At 43.1% G+C, this 20,518-nt stretch overlaps 1 protein-coding gene and 1 pseudogene across 1 annotated transcript in view; both read left to right on the forward strand.

The window, feature by feature from the left end:
- LOC126481395 (RNA-binding protein Raly-like) overlaps window positions 1–20,518 on the forward strand; it is a 999,983-nt gene that overhangs the window by 386,460 nt on the left and 593,005 nt on the right. The gene's annotated exons all lie outside the window — the stretch shown is intronic.
- On the forward strand, window positions 13,156–13,273 carry LOC126482875 (5S ribosomal RNA; annotated as a pseudogene).

A 20,518-nucleotide genomic window follows, 5' to 3' on the forward strand; every position in this document is an offset into this window, starting at 1 on the left:
TTTACTTTTATTTATTAAACCAGATGGCTCACTATGCGAGGTGCGGCTAGAAAAAAACCGGACTGATGCTCGAAAAAACATTTATTTACAATTATTTACAATTTAATGTTGTCTCCTTCAATGTACTCTCCTCCTCGGTCTCTACACCGCTTCATACGAATTTTCCACTGTTCATAGCAATGCTGCAGATCATTTTCGGTAAGTCCATACATTACTTCCGTCGCTTTTTCTTTTACTGCTTCAACAGTCTCAAATCTAGTTCCTTTCAAAGCTGACTTGACTTTAGGGAAAAGAAAAAAGTCACAGGGGGCCAAATCAGGTGAGTAGGGTGGATGATCTAAGATGAGAATGTTGTGTTTTGCCAAAAACGTCTTCACTGACAACGCACTGTGAGCTGGGGCATTGTCTTGGTGAAGGATCCATGACTTTTTTCTCCACAAATCGTTTCGTTTTCTCCGTACTCGCTCACGTAGGGTAGCCAGGACGCTAATGTAGTAATGCTGATTCACTGTTTGTCTCTCTGGTACCCAATCAATGTGCACAATCCCTTTGATGTCAAAAAAAAATCATCATTGCCTTGAATTTCGATTTCGACATTCGTGCTTTTTTTTGTCGTGGAGAACCAGGAGTTTTCCAATGCATCAATTGGCGTTTAGTTTCGGGATCGTAAGTAAAAAACCACGATTCATCGCAAGTAAAAACATTTTGTAAGAAGGTGGGATCACTTTCAATGTTTTCCAGGATGTCAGAACAAATCATTCTTCGGCGTTCCTTCTGTTCAATTGTGAGACACTTTGGAACCATTTTTGAACACACTTTGTTCATGTTGAAACTTTCATGAAGAATCTGCCTAACACTTTCCTTGTCAACTCCTGTTAACTCAGACACTGCTCTGATTGTTAAACGGCGATCTTGTCGAACAAGTTTACCGATTTTTTCAATGTTTGCATCAGTTTTTGCTGACAATGGTCTGCCAGTGCGAGTGTCATCACTGGTGTCTTCGCGGCCATCTTTAAATCGTTTAAACCACTCAAACACTTGTGTTCGCGATAAACAATCATCGCCGTACACTTGTTGTAACATTACAAACGTTTCACTTGCAGATTTTCCTAGTTTGAAACAAAATTTGATGATAACACGCTGTTCTTTCTGTACACTCAACATTTTCCGACGCACAGACAAAACGTCAACTACTTAAAACAGACGCCACGGGCAGACTGAGTGCAGGAGGCAGATGAAACTCGAGCAGTAGGCGGAGCGAGAGTCACGTGACAGGCCACGCGACTTTCAGCCTTATTGCATTCGTTTTATTGTTTCACCAGTACTAGTCCGGTTTTTTTCTAGCCACACCTCGTAGTAATTATTCTTAGTTTAACCCATCAGTGCTCTAAATATCTTTTCGTTAACTTTTCTTACATGTATTGCTTTTACTTTATTTTTTACATCGAAAAAAGTCATTTGAAATGAAAAAGGAATTTTTACCTTTCTAGTTTTAATGTGTTGCCTTGGTATGTGTTTATTCCAGTCTCCTGTTAGTCCATCTCCTTCTTCCATCTATTTCTGTCTCTGTCCTCTGTCCACCTCCTCCAGTTCCACCCCTTCACTCTGTCCATCTTCTTCCCCCCCCCCCCCCCCCCCTCCCTTCCCCAGCTGACCATTTTTCTAATCTGCTTTTCTCTCTCCATCTCCTCCTTCTCCTATCTGTGCGTATCTCCTCTTTCCCCTTAATGTCTGTACACCTACTTCTTCCTCCCCCTTCCCCCAATCTCTCTCCAGATTATCACGTCATCCCAATAGCAGGGTCGTGGTTCTTACATCCTACTGTTTCTTTCCAGATTATAACTAATACACGTACCAAATTTGGCTGAAATCGTTTAGCATGAGATTTGACGGTTTCAGTTAGTAGTAAAGAAATAACAAATCAAAACTTAACATGCTTCATGCGGCAGTTTCACTACATGAGCATCGAACATCCAATAAGTGATAAACTTTTTTCCTTACGGAATTTTTTGGGGTGGTCTGCGAGAAAGAGTTTTGTAAATGTTTGAAATTATATGCAAAGTTTGTTCAAAGTCACTAAGGGCCACTATTCTCACCTAGTGGGTTACTAAAGTATGAGTATTCGTGCGTAGTGGGACACAGTACCATTACACCCACTCCATTTGATTGCTAGGTTATTCTTATCTCCACGGCGATGATTTCCAGACAGTACGTGATATGTGTGCCAGGTGTGGGTGAAATCGGGCCAGTAGTTTAGGAGTAGATTTGGAAAGAAGATACAGAAAATAAATAAGTACATACATGCATAAAAGTTTATAATATTTCTTTTATGTAACGCTGAAAAATAAGGGTGTGTCTCACTGATACAAATAATGTCTTGTAAATGTAAATAAATGGCATGATGTTGGTTTATTAAGGAATTATTTACAGCTTTTGAGCATGAATAAAATTATTTTAATAATTATACGTACTCTAAATCTGTGGTGTGTTGACATCTAAGCTGTAGAAAAAAAATATTGAAATTAAACTGCCAGTTTTTCCAAGTACTTTTACAACTACTAAGACAGGAATGAAAGAACAGATGTAGAACAATACTTAAGCAAGCATAACAAGATATAGTATAAGGGGCTGACAAATGAAAATCGACACTTGCCACAATGTGTCTTTCTTCAGGTCACCAAAGATGTGGAAAATCACATGGTGAAAGATTTGGGCTGTGCGGAGGATGATGCAGTGTTTAACATCCAAGTCGCTGAAACGTAGTGTCCGTTTGATTGGGGGTGTGGGAGTAACAAGGTGATTCCGTCCAACAGCATTACCTGGCGTTTTAATTTCATCCTGTGGTCCCACGGTCGAGGAACTCGACGAGCAGATGGCTCCTGCAGTCGTGATCTTAACAGAACGTGTGTGAACAGCTTTGGATCTCTGATGGGGGAGATGTGGGGTGTACCCACTGTTGGCTGGACGGAATCATCCTGTTGCACGATAACGGTCGCCCCCACACTGACAATAGAATGAAGGTGACTCTTCAGCAATTTCACAGTGTGGTTTTCAGATCATCGGTGACCTGAAGATAGACATGCGTGGAGGTCGGCTTTGGTTGGACGAGGAAGTGGTAGAAAGGGCGAAGTTCGTTATCGGCCGGCCGCATTCTATCAAACAGGAACTGATTATATCGTTTACCCGTGGAATAAATGCGTTAACTCTTGTAGGGGTTACTTTTCAATAGAACCATTCCATGGTTCCGTTGTGGCGGGTGTTCTGTTTTCATCTGACTGCTCCTCATAGTTCATTGTTGTTTAAGAAGTCAATGAAAGTCGTCTACTATTACGAGGACGCTGGTTAAGAACGCGCTGGTTAAGAACGCGCGATTTCGTACCATGCCCTGATCTGATAGCTGCAATGTTCATTTGTAAAACCTTTCTCATTTCGAGGGCCAGCAGTTGGGACGAATTGCCTTTCTGTACATCAGCAGTCGATTCCAGAAAAGCTGTTGAGGATTGTAAAGGCAGCTGCTCCCGCCACACTGACGCAAAATATCCTAAGCACATCCCGCTATCTCGTTACCTCACACGTTGCCTTAATCACAAAAGCAATGTAATTTCCTGAGACTGATCAATATATGGAAGCGACTGTTTAGAAAAAGAAAGGAGGGGTGAATATTTTTCTGTATTACCCTTCGAAAAACTATGTTTGCCAAGATGCAAATACAAAATTGTTCGCTTATAGGAACCAGGAAATGCTTTCAAGAATTTCGATATCACCTGTCCCATGAGCGCAGGGATGCGGAAATATAACATATGGAGTGCACACAAAGCATACGATGAAGTACACAAAAACAAAATTCGAAAAGAAAGAAACGCACTAGAACATAAGGCCCGAGTAGATAGCCAAAGCTCAGTGTAACGCACGAAAAGCACTTCTGTACTTTCAGATTTTAGCCTCACATACACCACGGCCTTCGACACTATTATGAGAAACGTTTCGCTACAAACATTAAACATGTTCTCAGTCTTTTAAGAGTTACCGAATGACATTAACAAAGTAGACACATCTATTAAATATTGTAGGTTTTATATATCGTTAAGTAACAAGTCACCGTGCATTAAAAATCATAACCCATTGCTACTTACATGTACCCGAAATCTCACACAAATTTATTTCTACCGTAGCAGCCATCTGAGATTTTCTTTTCCTGTAACTGAGCCGGCCGCTGTGACCGAGCGGCTCTAGGCACTGCAGTCCGGAATCACGCTGCTGCTACGGTCGCAAGTTCGAATCGCACCTCAGGCAATGTGGATGTCCTTAGGTTAGTTAGTTTTATGTAGTTCTGATTCCAGGGGACCGATGACCTCAGATGTTAAGTCCCATAGCGCTTAGAGCCATTTTCCTTTAAACTGAAAATATGTAATACAAAGAAAGCGGAGGGACGGAAATTAGTCTGTCTCGCTTATGCCGAGACCATTAGAAATAGATCAGTAACTAGGATTGAGGGAGGATAGCAACGGAAATGTGTCGTGCACTCTTCTACACACAATAAAAAATTAGTATTATTGTAGGTTATGGAGTTCAAGTATAGGGTCAATAGCGCCTGCGCAGATATAAGTATGCGGCCACAGGCGTAAGATACGCTGTAAAATAATTTGAATGGAAACAATGGCTGATAGACAACGAGGTACCGAGGCGATGACATTTTGGACACTTCTTTTACTGATTTACTAGCAGTTCCTGGACATTTCTTACTGATTTACTAGCTGTACCTGGACATTTATTATTGATTTACTAGCTTTACCTGGACATTTTTTTATTGATTTACGAGCTGTACCTGGCTACACGTTGCCGAAGCTCAGTCTGGTTAAACGGAAAAAAGAGAGAAAGCACACGTTTCTAATATTTTTCCGCCATTTCTGTGTCCATCGTCTCCTGACCCCTTCTCTGTCCATCTTCTTCTCACCCTTTGTCTCAAACTTCTTTCCCCCTCTCTGTGTCCTTGTGTTCCTTTGCGCTTTCTATGTCCGTTTACTCCCTCCCCTCTGTCCGTCTGCTCTTCCCCCCCCCCCCCCCCCCAACCCACCCCCCGCCTCACCACCTTCTCTCTCTCTCTAACATCGAGCATTGTCTACTGCTATTGTAAATTGAGATTCCTTACTAGTATTCTAACCATAATGTTTCCTGTCTTCTGCGAAAACTGTATACTAGGAAGAAAACAAAATAGCACATTGTTATATGTATATATAACGTCTAATTACGCACTGAACGTACTTTACATAAAAAACTTTATAACACACGTACTGTAAGATATCTCACAACTAATATTAAGTCCAAGTACGGGGGAAGTAGTGAAGCAGTAGTAGCTATAGAGGGAAAAAAGTTGATATTCATTAGTTAAAAGTGAAAGTTAAGCATCTTTTTAAGCTTTACTGAAACATGCCAATGAAATTTTGAAACAACTCTTGAACTAATCGATTATCATTTTCAGGAATGACCGTGTGATAACGCTGTCTGACTAGGAAGACTTTGGGACAAACGGTTAATTCCTCCCAAGCGTAGTGTGGGTCAAGTAGATACGTTTCGGAAGAAAACTTTAACATGCAAATCTGAAAGAGTAATGACTGCTTCTTCTAATAAGTCTCATCTTATAGACGAATACTAGTGCAATGCAACATTTTTACTATTTGTACGATCTGAATGTAAGCACATCGGAAAATAAATCTTTAAACTGTAACAATTATCACCGAAATTACGTACAAGACTGACCTGAGCTCTGACTGCATTCAACAACAAACTGCTAACCTACCGTGGAGCCTAAAATATTAAGTAAGATACATCATAGCGTGTGGCGATACGAACAGTGTCTATTATCTGCAGTAAAGATGTCCTTAAATACGACAAAAAATCATTAGAAAGCCAATATAGGTCACGAAAAAGCAAAGCCGCGAGCTTTCATGTTCACACAAATGGAGATTTTAATGTAGTAAAGATTGAATTCCGATACACTGATTAAATAGGCTACCAACCGATCCCTTCTTCTAGTCTAGTTGTGCCACAAACTCCTTTTCTCCGCAATTCTATTCAATACCTCCTCATTAGTTATGTGATCTACCCATCTAATCTTCAGCATTCTTCTGTAGCACCACATTTCGAAAGCTTCTATTCTCTTCTTGTCCAAACTATTTATCGTCCATGTTTCACTTCCATACATGGCTACACTCCAAACAAATACTTTCAGAAACGACTTCCTGACACTTAAATTTATACTCGATGTTAACACATTTCTCTTCTTCAGAAACGCTTTCCTTGCCAATGCCAGTCTACATTTTATATCCTCTCTACTTCGACCATCATCAGTTATTTTGCTCCCCAAATAGCAAAACCCCTTTACCACTTTAAGAGTCTTATTTCCTAATCTAATACCCTCAGCATCACCCGACTTAATTCGCCTACATTCCATTATCGTCGTTTTGCTTTTGTTGATGTTCATCTTATATCATCCTTTCAAGACACTGTCCATTACGTTCAGCTGCTCTTCCAGGTCCTTTGCTGTCTCTCACAGAATTACAATGTCATCGGCGAACCTCAAAGTTTTTATTTCTTCTCCATGGATTTTAATTCCTACTCCGAATTTTTCTTTTGTTTCCTTCACTGCTTGCTCAATATACAGATTGAATAGCATCAGGGAGAGGCTACAACCCTGTCTCACTCACTTCCCAACCACTGCTTCCCCACTGCTACTCACTCATAAGTTGGAAAGTTTCTCCACAAGCAGATTCCGCAACGCAATCCAGAACAGTCACTAACGCACATCGATCACTAGTTATTCCGACGGTTAATTCGCGGAAATATTCGAACAGGAAGTTCAAATGGTTCAAATGGCTTTGAGCACTATCAGACTTAACATCTGAGGTCATCAGTCCCCTAGAACTTAGAACTACTTAAACCTAATTAACCTAAAGACATCATACACTTCCATGCCCAAGGAAGGATTCGAACCTGCGACCGTAGCGGTCGCGCGGTTCCAGATTGAAGCGCCTAGAACCGCTCGGCCACACCGGCCGGCAAAGTCCCCATTGCTGAAGCTGCTCACAAGTAAAACTGTAAATGCGGGATCTCAACATGTGGAACATTATGTGCACTACGTACTCTCTTCTGGACAGAGGTGGGAAAACGTAAAGCACCCGGGAACGTTGTCGAACATTATCGTTTTGGTGGTGTAGGTGTTAACGGTGTGGAAAGCCATAATGCTGCACGGCGTACTGACCTCCAAATCTCTGATCACGGAACACCCACCGATCAGCGTTGATGTGAAGCTATACTCCTTCCCCATGCGCAACTCATCAGGGTTGCATTCGCCCCTGACTTCGTTTTTGCAGATGACAATGCGAGACCGAGCAGGTTGCCTTAGCTCTTCGAAAAGAAAGCCTAGCGCATAAGAGATAAAAAAATGAACAAGAGTTCGAGTCATAAAGATTTGTAATTGGTTAGTCAATTATTTACTCTGGTAATAAAATACACTCAGTTTATAAAAGTCATCGGATACCTCCAAATATCGTGTCGATCTTCCTTTCATCCAGCGTAACGCAGCAACTCGACCTGGCAGAAATAATGAGCCACGCTGCCTCTACAGCCGTTCATAATTGCATTCTGTGGCCGGTATAGGATTTTGAGTTCGAGGTGACCTCTCAGTTACGTCCCATAAATGTTCGGTGGGATCCATGTCAGGCGATCTGGGCGGCCATATCATTCACTCGAATTCTACAAAACGTTCTTCAAACAACTGTGGCACGTTAACATGGCACGTTGTTAGCCATTAAAATTTCATACCTTGGTGGGGGAATTAAGTCCATGAGTTGCTGTAAATGGTCTCCAGGTAGTCGGACATAACCATTTCCAGTCAATGATTGGTTCAGTTGGAAGCCGAGGACCCAGTCCATTCCGTGTAAACACAACCCACACCATTACGAAGCCACCATTACCTTTCGCACTGCATTGTTGACAACTTGGGTCCAGGCTTCGTCGCACCTGCGCCACAGTCGAACCCTACTATCAGCCTTTTCCAACTGAAATCGGGACTTATCTGACCAGGCCATGGTTTTCCAGTCGTCTAGCGGCCAACCAACATAATCAGGAGCCCAGGAGATGCACTGCAGGTTTCGTCGTGCTCTTAGCAGAGGCACTCGCGTCGGTCGTCTGTGGCCACAGTCCATTAACGCCAAATTTAGCCGAGCTGTCCTAACAGATACGTTCGTCGTACGTCCCACATTCATGCCTGTTATTATTTCAAACGGTGTTGCTTGTCTGTCAGCACCGACAGTTCTACGCAAAAGCCGCTGCTCCCGGTCATTAAGTGAAGGCCGTTGGTTCAAATGGCTCTGAGCACTAATGGGACTCAACTTCTGAGGGCATCAGTCCCCTAGAACTTAGAACTACTTAAATCTAACGAACTTAAGGACATCACACACATCCATGCCCGAGGCAGGATTCGAACCTGTGACCATAGCGGTCGCGCGGTTCCAGACTGTAGCGCCTAGAACCGCTCGGCCACCCCGGCCGGCGAAGGCCATTGGCCTCTGCCTTGACCCTTGTGAGAGGTAATGCCAGAAATGTTGTACTATCGGCACACTCTTGACAGTGTGAATCTCGGAATACCGAATTCCCTAACGATTTCCGAAACGGAATGCCCTGTGCGTTTAGCTGCGAATACCGTTCCGCGTTAAAGTTGTTAATTCCCGTTGTGCGGCCGGAAACCTTTTCACATGAATCACCTCAGTACAAATGTCAAATGGCTCAAATGGTTCAAATGGCTCTGAGCACTATGGGACTCAACATCCGTGGTCATCAGTCCCCTAGAACTTAGAACTACTTAAAACTAACTAACCTAAGGACATCACACACATCCATGCCTGAGGCAGGATTCGAACCTGCCACTGTAGCGGTCGCGCGGTTCCAGACTGACGCGCCTAGAACCGCACGGCCACACCAGCCGGCACAAATGTCAGCTCCGCCAGCTCACAGTTCCTTTACAGCCTGTGTACCCGATACTACCGCCAGCTGTACATATGCATATCGATATGCTTAACTTCTGTCTCTTCAGTGCAAATATCTTTGGTTAACTCAGAGATTTTGCCTGTTGTTTCTAAGGTAAAGTTGTTTGTTCCCTGTATTTTTAGTATTTTCTTATTCTTTGTAATTGAAAGTCTGTCCATGTTGAGCCATGTTAAGCCTCATATTTGTCTTCAAGAAGCCAACGTTCGGCAGCATTTAGTGAAAAAAGTTTTGTAAATCATCGTAATTATTTAAGTATGTATCATCTGTCTAATTAAGGAAGTGCCGAACGTTAAAGACAGATATAAACGACTCAAATAGTCTTTTGTATCCGTAGGACAAATAACAGAAACCCGATCTGTTGTTTTATTTCTTATGAGCTTAAAATCAAGTACAATCATGCCAAAGTTTGACGGTTTTATGAATTTTTACATGTTTTTCAGACGTTTTACTCGTAACCAAGGATTATTGTATTTACTTTTTATACACTCCTAAAAATATATTTCGTATGTGAAGAAAGTTACGCATTATATTTATCGCTGTTCGGCACATATCGCAGAACCAACTTGATATGTACATTAAGTGTGAGCCCTGAACGGTTGACAACTTTAGCCAAATATTATTACGGTTGTAAGAGACACGTTTTAGCATCTTCAGAACAGTAACAGCAAGTTGTAATTTTCTCACAGTTTTTTCTCATCGCTGATATTAAAACGTAGAAGGTGACTAACGCAGAAAACGCCGAAGGTCTGGCTCCTAAATATATTTTTGTGTAATTAATTATAGATGTCCGTGCACTACATCAAAATAATCAAAGACAGCACCCGTTCCTCAATACAATCACTTTCCCTAAATAACCGCTGTGACACACTATTTCAAAGCAGGAACATCTTCGCACATGTTCTGATACATTGTTACTGCGGTACAAATAGAAACACAGTCCACCTTCATGGTCGTTTGACTAAAAACAGGCCAGCATCTGACGGGTGAATTAATGGAACGATATTTTAGGAAAGAGGCTAGGGAATGAATCTACTGCTGTCGTAAATCTTTGAAAAAAAAACACAGTTTACAGAAGGAAGCTACGACGGCCAAACTAAAGTATGTTGGCTACCGTAAATAAAGTAATGTTGAAATGCCGAGCCGAGATTCACGGAGCAGGTCTGCAAAATATTTTAACCTAAAACAAACGGGTTGCGACCTAGGTTCTTAAACCAATTTGTTAGCGGGAATATGGAAGGCCGCTAAGGCTTTATAATGTTTGACTCTAGCTCAGTATGGTTCATTATTATAAACTGCGGTCGCTGTTACTAGTTGTTGTTGTTGTGGTCTTCAGTCCTGAGACTGGTTTGATGCAGCTCTCCATGCTACCCTATCCTGTGCAAGTTTCTTCATCTCCCAGTACCTACTGCAACCTACATCCTTCTGAATCTGCTTAGTGTATTCATCTCTTGGTCTCCCTCTACGATTTTTACCCTCCACGCTGCCCTCCAATGCTAAATATGTGATCCCTTGATGCCTCAGAACATGTCCTACCAACCGGTCTCTTCTTATCAAGTTGTGCCACAAACTCCTCTTCTCCCCAATTCTATTCAATGCCTCCTCATTAGTTATATAATCTACCCATCTAATCTTCAGCATTCTTCTGTAGCACCACATTTCGAAAGCTTCTATTCTCTTCCTGTCCAAGCTATTTATCGTTTCACTTCCATACATGGCTACACTCCATACAAATACTTTCAGAAACGACTTCCTGACACTTAAATCTATACTTGATGTTAACAAATTTCTCTTCTTCAGAAACGCTTTCCTTGCCATTGCCAGTCTACATTTTATATTCACTCTACTTCGACCACCATCAGTTACTTTTCTCCGTATATAGCAAAACTCCTTTACTTCTTTAAGTGTCTCATTTCCTAATCTACGAGTAATTCCATCAGCATCACCCGACTTAATTCGACTACATTCCATTATGCTCGTTTTGCTTTCGTTGACGTTCATCTTATATCATCCTTTCAAGACACTGTCCATTCCGTTCAACTGCTCTTCCAAGTCCTTTGCTGTCTCTGACAGAGTTACAATGTCATCAGCGAACCTCAAAATTTTTATTTCTTCTCCATGTATTTTAATACCTACTCCGAATTTTTCATTTGTTTCCTTTACTGCTTGCTCAATGTACAGATTGAATAACATCGGGGATAGGCTATAACCCTGTCTCACTCCCTCCCCAACCACTGCTTCCCTTTCATGAACTTTAACCTATTCATTTCCCTTTTTAAATGTTGTAACCTACCTGCCCGATTAAGGGATCTGACATTCCACGCTCCGATCCGTAGAACGCCAGTTTTCTTTCTCCTGATAACAACGTCCTCTTGAGTTGTCCCCGCCCGGATATCCGAATGGGGGACTATTTTACTTCCGGAATATTTTACTCAAGAGGACGCCATCATCATTTAACCATACAGTAAAGCTGCAAGCCCTCGGGAAAAATTACAGCTGTAGTTTCCCCTTGCTTTCAGCCGTTCGCAGTACCAGCACAGAAAAGGCCGTTTTGGTTATTGTTACAAGGCCAGATCAGTCAATCATCCAGACTGTTGCCCCTGCAACTACTGAAAAGGCTGCTGCCCCTCTTCAGGAACCACACGTTTGTCTGGCCCTCAACAGATACCCCTTCGTTGTGGTTGCACCTACGGTACGACCATCTGTATCACTGAGGCACGCAAGCCTCCCCACCAACGGCAAGGTCCATGGTTCATGGGAGGGGGGGGGGGGGGGGCACTGTTACTAACAAACCTATAATTGCTTGCCTTCTCGAACATGCTTATACACTCGACAAAACTTTACAGGTATTGTACTGTGTACGCGTCGTTTTACGCACAGCAACCATCTTCAGACGTACGACTAGAGTAAAAATTTAATATAGCAGTTCAGAAATAATCATATTAAGCTTAGCCATTACTGACTTTCAAGAACCCGTGACGGATTATTGAATATAAATACAGTAAACTGCAACCAGCCCTTTTTTTTGAACTAATTAATTATTCGATGAAGCGATTACCGAACCTTTTCAGGCTCATCATTAGACAGCGTACAAGAGGTGACTTAGCTATATCGAAGTGCCGTGCTGGGTGCTGAGCAGGTGAAAGAAGATTGAAATGAGAGAGCACCCAGCATTCCGCTTCAAAATAGCTATGTAAACCCCTGTGCACCATCTGAACACGAGCCTGGAAAGATCAAAAATTTCAATTAGAGCGATTCACAAACAACAACTTAAGTACACACGTTATTCTAAAAACGTTATCGTGGAAGTAGAGACCAAGAGGTGCTGGTGAAAAAACACACATTAATAAGGTTATCTTTTATTTTAAAGGCTTTCTCAGTAATAAATTTTGAAGCCTGGGATTTCTTTAAAAAAATTATTTCAAATCAATTTCAAATAGCTTGACAATTTTCATGTGAATGAAAACGGCCCGACCAAGAAGCAATTGCCACATTCCCGCGGACAGGCAAACGAAAACTGTGGTGGGACGACCCCAACAAAACCACTGGTGGAGAAACTCATACACTTCACTAGAACTTGAACACCTTCTCTTATATATACTCAACTTCTCACACTCCACCCCAGCGCCGGGAACATGTTGCACTTCCTTATGCGCGTCAGAGCCAACCGCTGCCAGTGGTTTCAACGGCCGATAAGAAGACATACGGTCCCACGCGCTGATCTCCTGCACCACGGCTTCTAAGCTTTATAAGCCACGTACATGCGGGTAAGGCAGACTTAGCCCCTGACAGCTAAGAGGTCGGCCAAATCAGGGCCCCGCTCGCGCCACCACCTCTCTCGGTCACCGCCCAGTACGTACTACACAGATCGCCACGCGACCGTACACTCGCTCCACCTCCCGCCAGAGAGCGGTAGCGATCCAAACAGCGCGCCAAACCGAAAGCGCCACCGCAAACACTAGACACGAAAGCACTCCGCCTGGCGCGCTTTTCGAAGAGCCGGACACAACTACAGCTCAATGGGAAAAATAAATGTTCCAAAAAAACGACTGGTGGCAGTTGCCTATATTTATGAGCTGACAGTCAGAATAGGATACGATAAAATTTTTGGAGGGCAACGGCCTTGCCGCAGTGGATACACCGGTTCCCGTGCGATCACCGAAGTTAAACGCTGGCGGGCGTGGTCGGTACTTGGATGGGTGACCATCCAGGCCGCCATGCGCTGTGGCCATTTTTCGGGGTGCACTCAGCCTCGTGATTCCAACTGAGGAGCTACTCGACCGAATAGTTGCGGCTTCGGACAAGAATACCATCATAACGACCGGGAGAGCGGTGTGCTAACCCCATGCCCCTCCTACCCGCATCCTATTCTGCGGATGACACGACGGTCGGATGGTCCCGGTAGGCCACTCGTACCCTAACGACGGAGTGCTTTAAAATTATTCGAAATTAGCTCAGGATACTGCGAAAGTGAACGTACCAGTTACTAAAATTCTGAATAAATTAGTAAGATTATATGACTGGCATTAAAAAAAATAAAAATAAAAAAACACTTGGAACAACGATATTCTGTTTACTGAGAATAGTAACTGAATAAACTTTGCTCTATTTTAACAAAAACTTATTTTTAGACTTACATATAGTGAATGAATAATTATAAATTGTTTGGTATTATTATTTGCACCAAGATACTACATCGACGGATATTTTCCACTTAGTTTCTGCAATGTGTAGCTGGAGTCAGCCGAAACACGCCCTGTTCGTCTTTCGTGCGGCACCCAACGTTGACGGAAAGTGTCAAGTGGTATTTAGCGCATCCAAGAGATTGAGCGATCCCAAAATTAGCCTAGTGCGATATTTTCCTTATAGATCTGTATTAATAGAGACAATAAACCACGAAATTCTCCGGCAACGACTCGCGTGCTGCCCTGGCCTGCGCTGGTTACTAAAGCAATGCAGCAGCGCGCTGCTCTGTCGCTGCTGGAGTACTGGCTATACATGGCGTTTTACGGTCCCTCTTCATACATAAAACAATTATCGCACATGACAAATTCGGGGCAGTTCAATCGCTTGAACACGCTAAATTAAGCTTAAAAAATCCTTTTGTTTGTAACTGGAAACTGACAAAATGTGCCAGAGAAAACGTGCCGGAGCACTCCTACGAGAGGCAAACCGTATATATACACTATTGGCCATTAAAATTGCTACACCAAGAAGAAATGCAGGTGATAAACGGGTATTCACTGGACAAATATACTAGAACTGACATGTGATTACATTTTCACGCAATTTGGGTGCATAGACCTTGAGAAATCAGTACCCATAACAATCAACTCTGGCCGTAATAACGGCATTGATACGCCTGGGAATTGAGTCAAACAGAGCATGGATGGCGTGTAGAGGTACAGCTGCCCATGCAGGTTCAACAAGGAACCACAGTTCATCAAGAGTAGTGACTGGCGCACTGTGACGAACCAGTTGCTCGGCAACCATTGGTCACACGTTTTCAGTTGGTGAGATATCTGGAGAATGTGCTGGCCAGGGCAGCAGTCGAACATTTTCTGTATCCAGAAACGCCCGTACAGGACCTACAACATGCGGTCGTGCATTATCCTGTTGAAATCTAGCGTTTCGCAGGGATCCAATGAAGCGTAGAGTCACGGGTCGTAACACATCTGAAATGTAACGTCCGCTGTTCAAAATACCTTCAATGCGAACAAGAGGTGACCGAGACATGTAACCAATGGCACCCCATACCATCACACCGGGTGATACGCCAGTATGGTGATGACGAATACACGCTTCGAATGTGAGTTCACTCAGAGATCGAGACGTGGCTGCACAATCCGTTACAGCCACGCCGATAAGATTCCTGTCATCTAGACTGCTAGTGATACGAGGCCGTTGGGATCCAGCACGGCGTTCCGTATTACCTTCCTGAACCCACCGATTCCATATTCTGCTAACATTCATTGGATCTCGAGCAACGCGAGCCACAGTGTCACGATACAATAAACCGCTATCACGATAGGCTACAATCCGACCTTCATCAATGTCGGAAACGTGGTGGTACGCATTTCTCCTCCTTACACGAGGCATCACAACAACGTTTCACGAGGGAACGCCGGTCAACTGCTGTTTCTGCATGAGAAATCGGCTGGAAACTTTCCTCATGTAAGCACGTTGTAGGTGTAGTAATTTTATTGGCCAGTAATATATATGTATATATATATGTATATACAGTAGACTATTTTTTTCTTCTTTTGCTCCATGTTACCTCCTCCCAAAATATGGAAAACAAATGTCTTGCAGTAGAAGAGAGCTGTTTCACAGTATAGGGTATGCGTTCACAGCGCTTAAGGTGTGCATATCAGGGCCCATTTTTACTAGAAATTTTTGTTTCGATTGATCTTTCGTTTGATGTTCCTGAATAACGACCATTCCTTCGGGGGTACCCTTTGTATATGCCAAGTCCTCTCCGAAGGGTCATGAAGCACATGTTTCCTAGAGCTTCGGCAGGTATTTGAAATTTCTACAATGTGTAACTGGACTGAGTGCAGGCAAATACTGCGTATCACGTCTTTCATGTGACGCCCTGCGTCTACGGAGAGCGCCGGCTTGTATGCTGGTTACAAACAAACTGATCTTTGAAGCGGAATTTCTATGTAACCATTCTATAGAGCTCACAAATTAGTCCATAGCGATATTCGTCTTATCGATACGTATTAACAGGGAGAGTAAAACTGTCGTGATTTGTTGTCTACAAATATGAGATTAACTTATCCGATTATGAGAGATACAAGAACGGAGTCCCACGAAAATACTCTTCAATTTTAGTCGCAGGTAGTAGCAACCAATGCAGGAACTTTGCACGACACACGTAGGTGTTGACGGTGAGAACGATATTGGCAAATTATCCGTAAGCAACACTGCGGGATAATGGCGTTGTCTAGAGGAGCCGAGGAAAGTACCTCATTTGCTGGGATTGCTGTAGAATGCAAATAACGGAGGAGAAGGAACGCAGAGTTAGGCCGTGGCCCTGTTCCAGACGTGGCTGCGGCGAGGTCACGGATACGGTACACAGCCAGCGGTGTCTTGCATTCATGCTGCAAAACTGTTCTGCTCCACTTCCATCGAGGCCTTTTCCTCGACCTGTGTGCAGAAACGTTAGGAAGAGGGTATCCAAATGGAAAACAGAGGTCGTCCCGTGAAAGCTACGGTGCAACCCGATGGGGACTACTTTTAAAAAGTATTTCCTCTTCAAATCGTACACATTCCGTCAATTATTAAGCTATTAATACTGGTTTCGGATCGTCTTAAGTTTTTCCTGCTCTTGTACGTTTTTCTTCCCGTTAGGAAATTATTTGTTTTGTTTTTCTTTATTGACTGTAAAGACTGCTCTTGTTTGATATCTGTACGCGGTTCATCACAAGTTCTCATGAACTCTTCGATATAGGATCTAATATTTTTACGAAATGTTACAATGAAAAATTTAGTTCCTCCGAACTGTTACGATGCCTCTCAACAGTAAAGGGAGGGAAGTTTATTTATGCTAGGTTCTTGTAACGCCTTTCCCACACTTTTTTGCAGATGTACGTTTTCGTAACTATGAATAGGGACTGATGACTGATAATTGTAGACACATCCCTGTGATATTAACTGATTTGCTTGAAATAGTTTGTAATATCATTGTCAGCCGTTAAAAACACAAAGATTCTGAAACCTTCCCGTCTCCTCTATATCTCTTTTGTTACGCAACCTTCCCTTTGCAATAACCTATGAAACCTTTCCTTAGGATTTCTTTGTCTTGCTTAATAATAACAAATGAAATCTTCCCTTTGAAATTTATTCTCCTTCTCAATCTTCGCATACAAATTTAATTGCTGCTTATTAAAAGTGATTTTCTGATTATTTCGACGAAACATACGAGTAGAATGTGTCGTCGTCGTGGCCCTCAGTCGTTACCTGCATCAACCCAAAACTGTTCCTTACCTTTTTACTGTTACTGGATCGCCATCTGACTGCTATATCGAACTGCGACATGAATATACTTACTCTGATTTACCATACTCTATTAACTGCTGGTGGGCTGTCATAATAAGTGGCTGTATTTATTACCAAAGCACACGTTATTCTTTAATAGCAAAGTTGACGTTATTCTCTAAGTAATTTGACTGAAGTTACGTGCTGCATAGTTACACTTTTTCTTGACAACAATAAATTTTTTGCAAAGTTTTACATTGATGGTTTTTGGGATGTATTATAATCAGTAATGCAACATTGCTGGCAAAAATTAATTCTATTCTGAAAACGCTTCAAATATTTACTGTTGGTAATGAATTGATTTTAGAAACGTTCGAATGGGACTTACTTTTTACAATAATCTTACAACTAGCATTGCGCAAACATACCTTCAGTAGTCTTGAGTTTCGCAAAGAAAATAATTCAATAATATTAGTTCCTCTTATGATAATAGTTAGTTGATGTCTCTGTACATCCGTTTATAATCTCTTGTAAATCATAGCTGGTAGCTGGCAGGCACACTGCTCCTCACAACCTCTCGCTTCAGACCTGCTACCAACTCGCTTCACATCTCGCTTACTACGACTTCCTACGAACGCTAAAGTGCGGTCTCTCCTGCCAACAATGCTTTCTGGTGCAGACAATCCCTGCTACCATTACAAAATGTATCAATGCGCGGTCTTTCCCGCTCTTTTCTTAAAACGTATCCATACGCGGTCTCTCTCCCGCCCTTTTTTAAAATTATATCAATTTGCGGTCTCTCTTGTCAACAATACGTTGGTGCAGACATTCCCTGCTACCACAATTATTTCCAACATGACAAATATTAGTTATTCCTACTTAATCCTATTATTAAAATATAAACATTTTTCATAAATTCTGGTTTGACAATAGACAATAGAAATATACACGTCTTACAATTCTTAAATGTTTGTGACTTGTCAAACTATCCATAGCAGGACAAATTTTGAAATCTGTGGGAATAATGGGAACATACACCTACAAATGATAATTTATTACGGTGACGACTTGGATCTGGATGCATATGGGCCAGCTTCAGATACTTTCACCTCGGTTGCAGTGTAATATGTCAACGTCATTACTACACTGCGCAACAAAATAAAAAGTTCACTCCTTCGAAATGTAATTGTCTCCCATTGCGACACGTAAGTTTTAAATTTCGCTCAAAGATGCCTACAACTTACCTCGGCGATGGAACAAGGGCATGGCGCCCTACGATGTTATCCTCGGGTTCGGCGACTCTTCAAACAGCAAGATGTCGACACATTTCAGAAAAAGGCCACAAGTCAGAAAATCATGTGGGCTGTAAGATGGGTTAAGGATGGCTCACTATCATCATATTTCACCATAGCTCTGCCCAAGGGCACAGTGGATGTGTCACACGCTGGCCCCTCTTGCTCACATCTTACCGCTTCTTTTGACGCGTCTGCGGTGGAGGTCAGAACCGCGGTTCTATTGAGGGTGACCAAGGAAAATATTTCAGACACACTGCCGCTCAGGACTGACACTAAAAGGCATCAGGGGGGTTGCGTAAAAAGTGTCAACGACACCACCTCTTTTCCTGGGGCGTTGATTCCCACACATTTCACGGCTGAAAATGACAGATCGCAGTGCGATGTGCAACAGGAAGTTGTTCTTGACGCTGCCGACACCCTGCATGTTTCAGCCCTTCTCAAATGGAACTGAGAGGCTGCATCCCTACTGAAGCTGATGGCAGCGCTTTGGAATGTAGCGCGACTGGTATTTTTGCTTTCGTGTACAGGTTGGAATCAGGAGGGACCATTCAGAATCATTCGACGAAATTTGGACGTCATCCGAAGCATCGAATGGTACTTATGCTTTTTCAACCGTCCTGTTTCCCGCCCTCGTGTGATTTGATTACGCCGGAGTGCTACGTAAATAACGCAGCAAAGGGTTCCTCTAACACCACCCGTCCCAGTTCGGCAACGTCCTCGTTGCCACCCACGCACGTTTGTTGAGCACATTACAAATGTACGTGTCACCTGCTCTAGCAGCTGAAGGTAGGCAAACCATACCTAATAAGCGTCGAAGAAAGCTGACTCTAATGCGCGGTTCTGACCTCCATCTCAGAGACGTCAAAAGAATGGGTGAAATAAAATTATTAAGGCTTTCGTGGCCACTTGTTGCCAAACTGCCTATTGGCTTCTGTCTCGGGTTCTTCGGCCGACGTTCATCTGATGATTTTACTGACGTTTCGCCAGCACGAGTGGCTGACATTGTCAAAGCTTCACCCTCTATTGCCGGTGGTGAACTGGAGCCGAGCTCGCGGCCGCAGACTATATGTATCTGGCGCGCCAACGTCCGAGGGCTTCTCCAAGGTAATTTTCCGGTTTGGTTCTCCTCTTGCTGCCTGCGACGGTCGTTCGCTGCAGTACGGGATGCCAGGATCCGTTTACCTTAAGGCTTTCCTCTATCTTGTTGAAACTGTTCTCGTGTTTTTGTATTTCTACAGCTTCTCTGAACAAGCGGGTGTGATAGTGCTGGTCACAAGGCATGGTGAAAACCTGGGACACAGTGTGTATCGGAAACCGACACACACGGACCCATACCTGCACTAACTATCAAACCACCACCCGACCCAGAAACGAGGTATGATTAACACGCTCGTAACGCGAGCCTCAGCATCTCTGACGTGAAATGCAACACCTGGAAAGTGTTCTCAGGAGCAATGGGTACTCCACAAACTGTATTAGAAATGTAAGAGAGCCAAACACTCGGCGAACTAAGGAATCAGGAAAAGAAATGTCGGGTACGGCCTTCCTGCTATACATTCCCAGAGTGACGGACAGAATCGGCCGTATATTCTGCAAACACGGCCTAAAGACGATTTTCAAACGGACAAGGAAGATCAAAGTGTGTCTTACATCGGCAAAGGAGAAACGGGACCCACTTGCAATGTCGGGAATATACCGTATACCATGCACATCGGAAAAGCTTATGTCGGAATTACTATACGATCAATCAACACCAGGATCAAAGAACATAAGCGACATTACAGGTTGGGGCAGGTGGAGAAATCGACCGTGGCAGCGCACGCACTGAGTGAGACCGACCACTTAATAAAATTCGCCAACACGAAAGTTCTGGCTGGAGAGAAGCACTATCACACGCGCTTGTTCAGAGAAGCTGTAGAAATACAAAAACACGCGAACAGTTTCAACAAGAAAGAGGAAAGCCTTAAGGTAAACGGATCCGGCTTCTCGTACTCCAGCGAGCGACCATCGCAGGTAGAAAGAGGAGAACCGCACCGGACATGACCGCGGAGAATCCCTCGGACGTTGGCGCGCCAGGTACATATTATCTGCGGCCGCGAGCTCTGCTCCAGTTCACCACCGGCAATGGAGGGTGAAGCTTTGACAATGCCAGCCACTCGTGCTGGCGAAACGTCAGTAAAATCATTAGATTAACGTCG

The sequence above is a fragment of the Schistocerca serialis genome, chromosome 5 (assembly GCF_023864345.2).
Source record: "Schistocerca serialis cubense isolate TAMUIC-IGC-003099 chromosome 5, iqSchSeri2.2, whole genome shotgun sequence".
Taxonomy (NCBI): Eukaryota; Metazoa; Arthropoda; class Insecta; order Orthoptera; family Acrididae; genus Schistocerca; species Schistocerca serialis.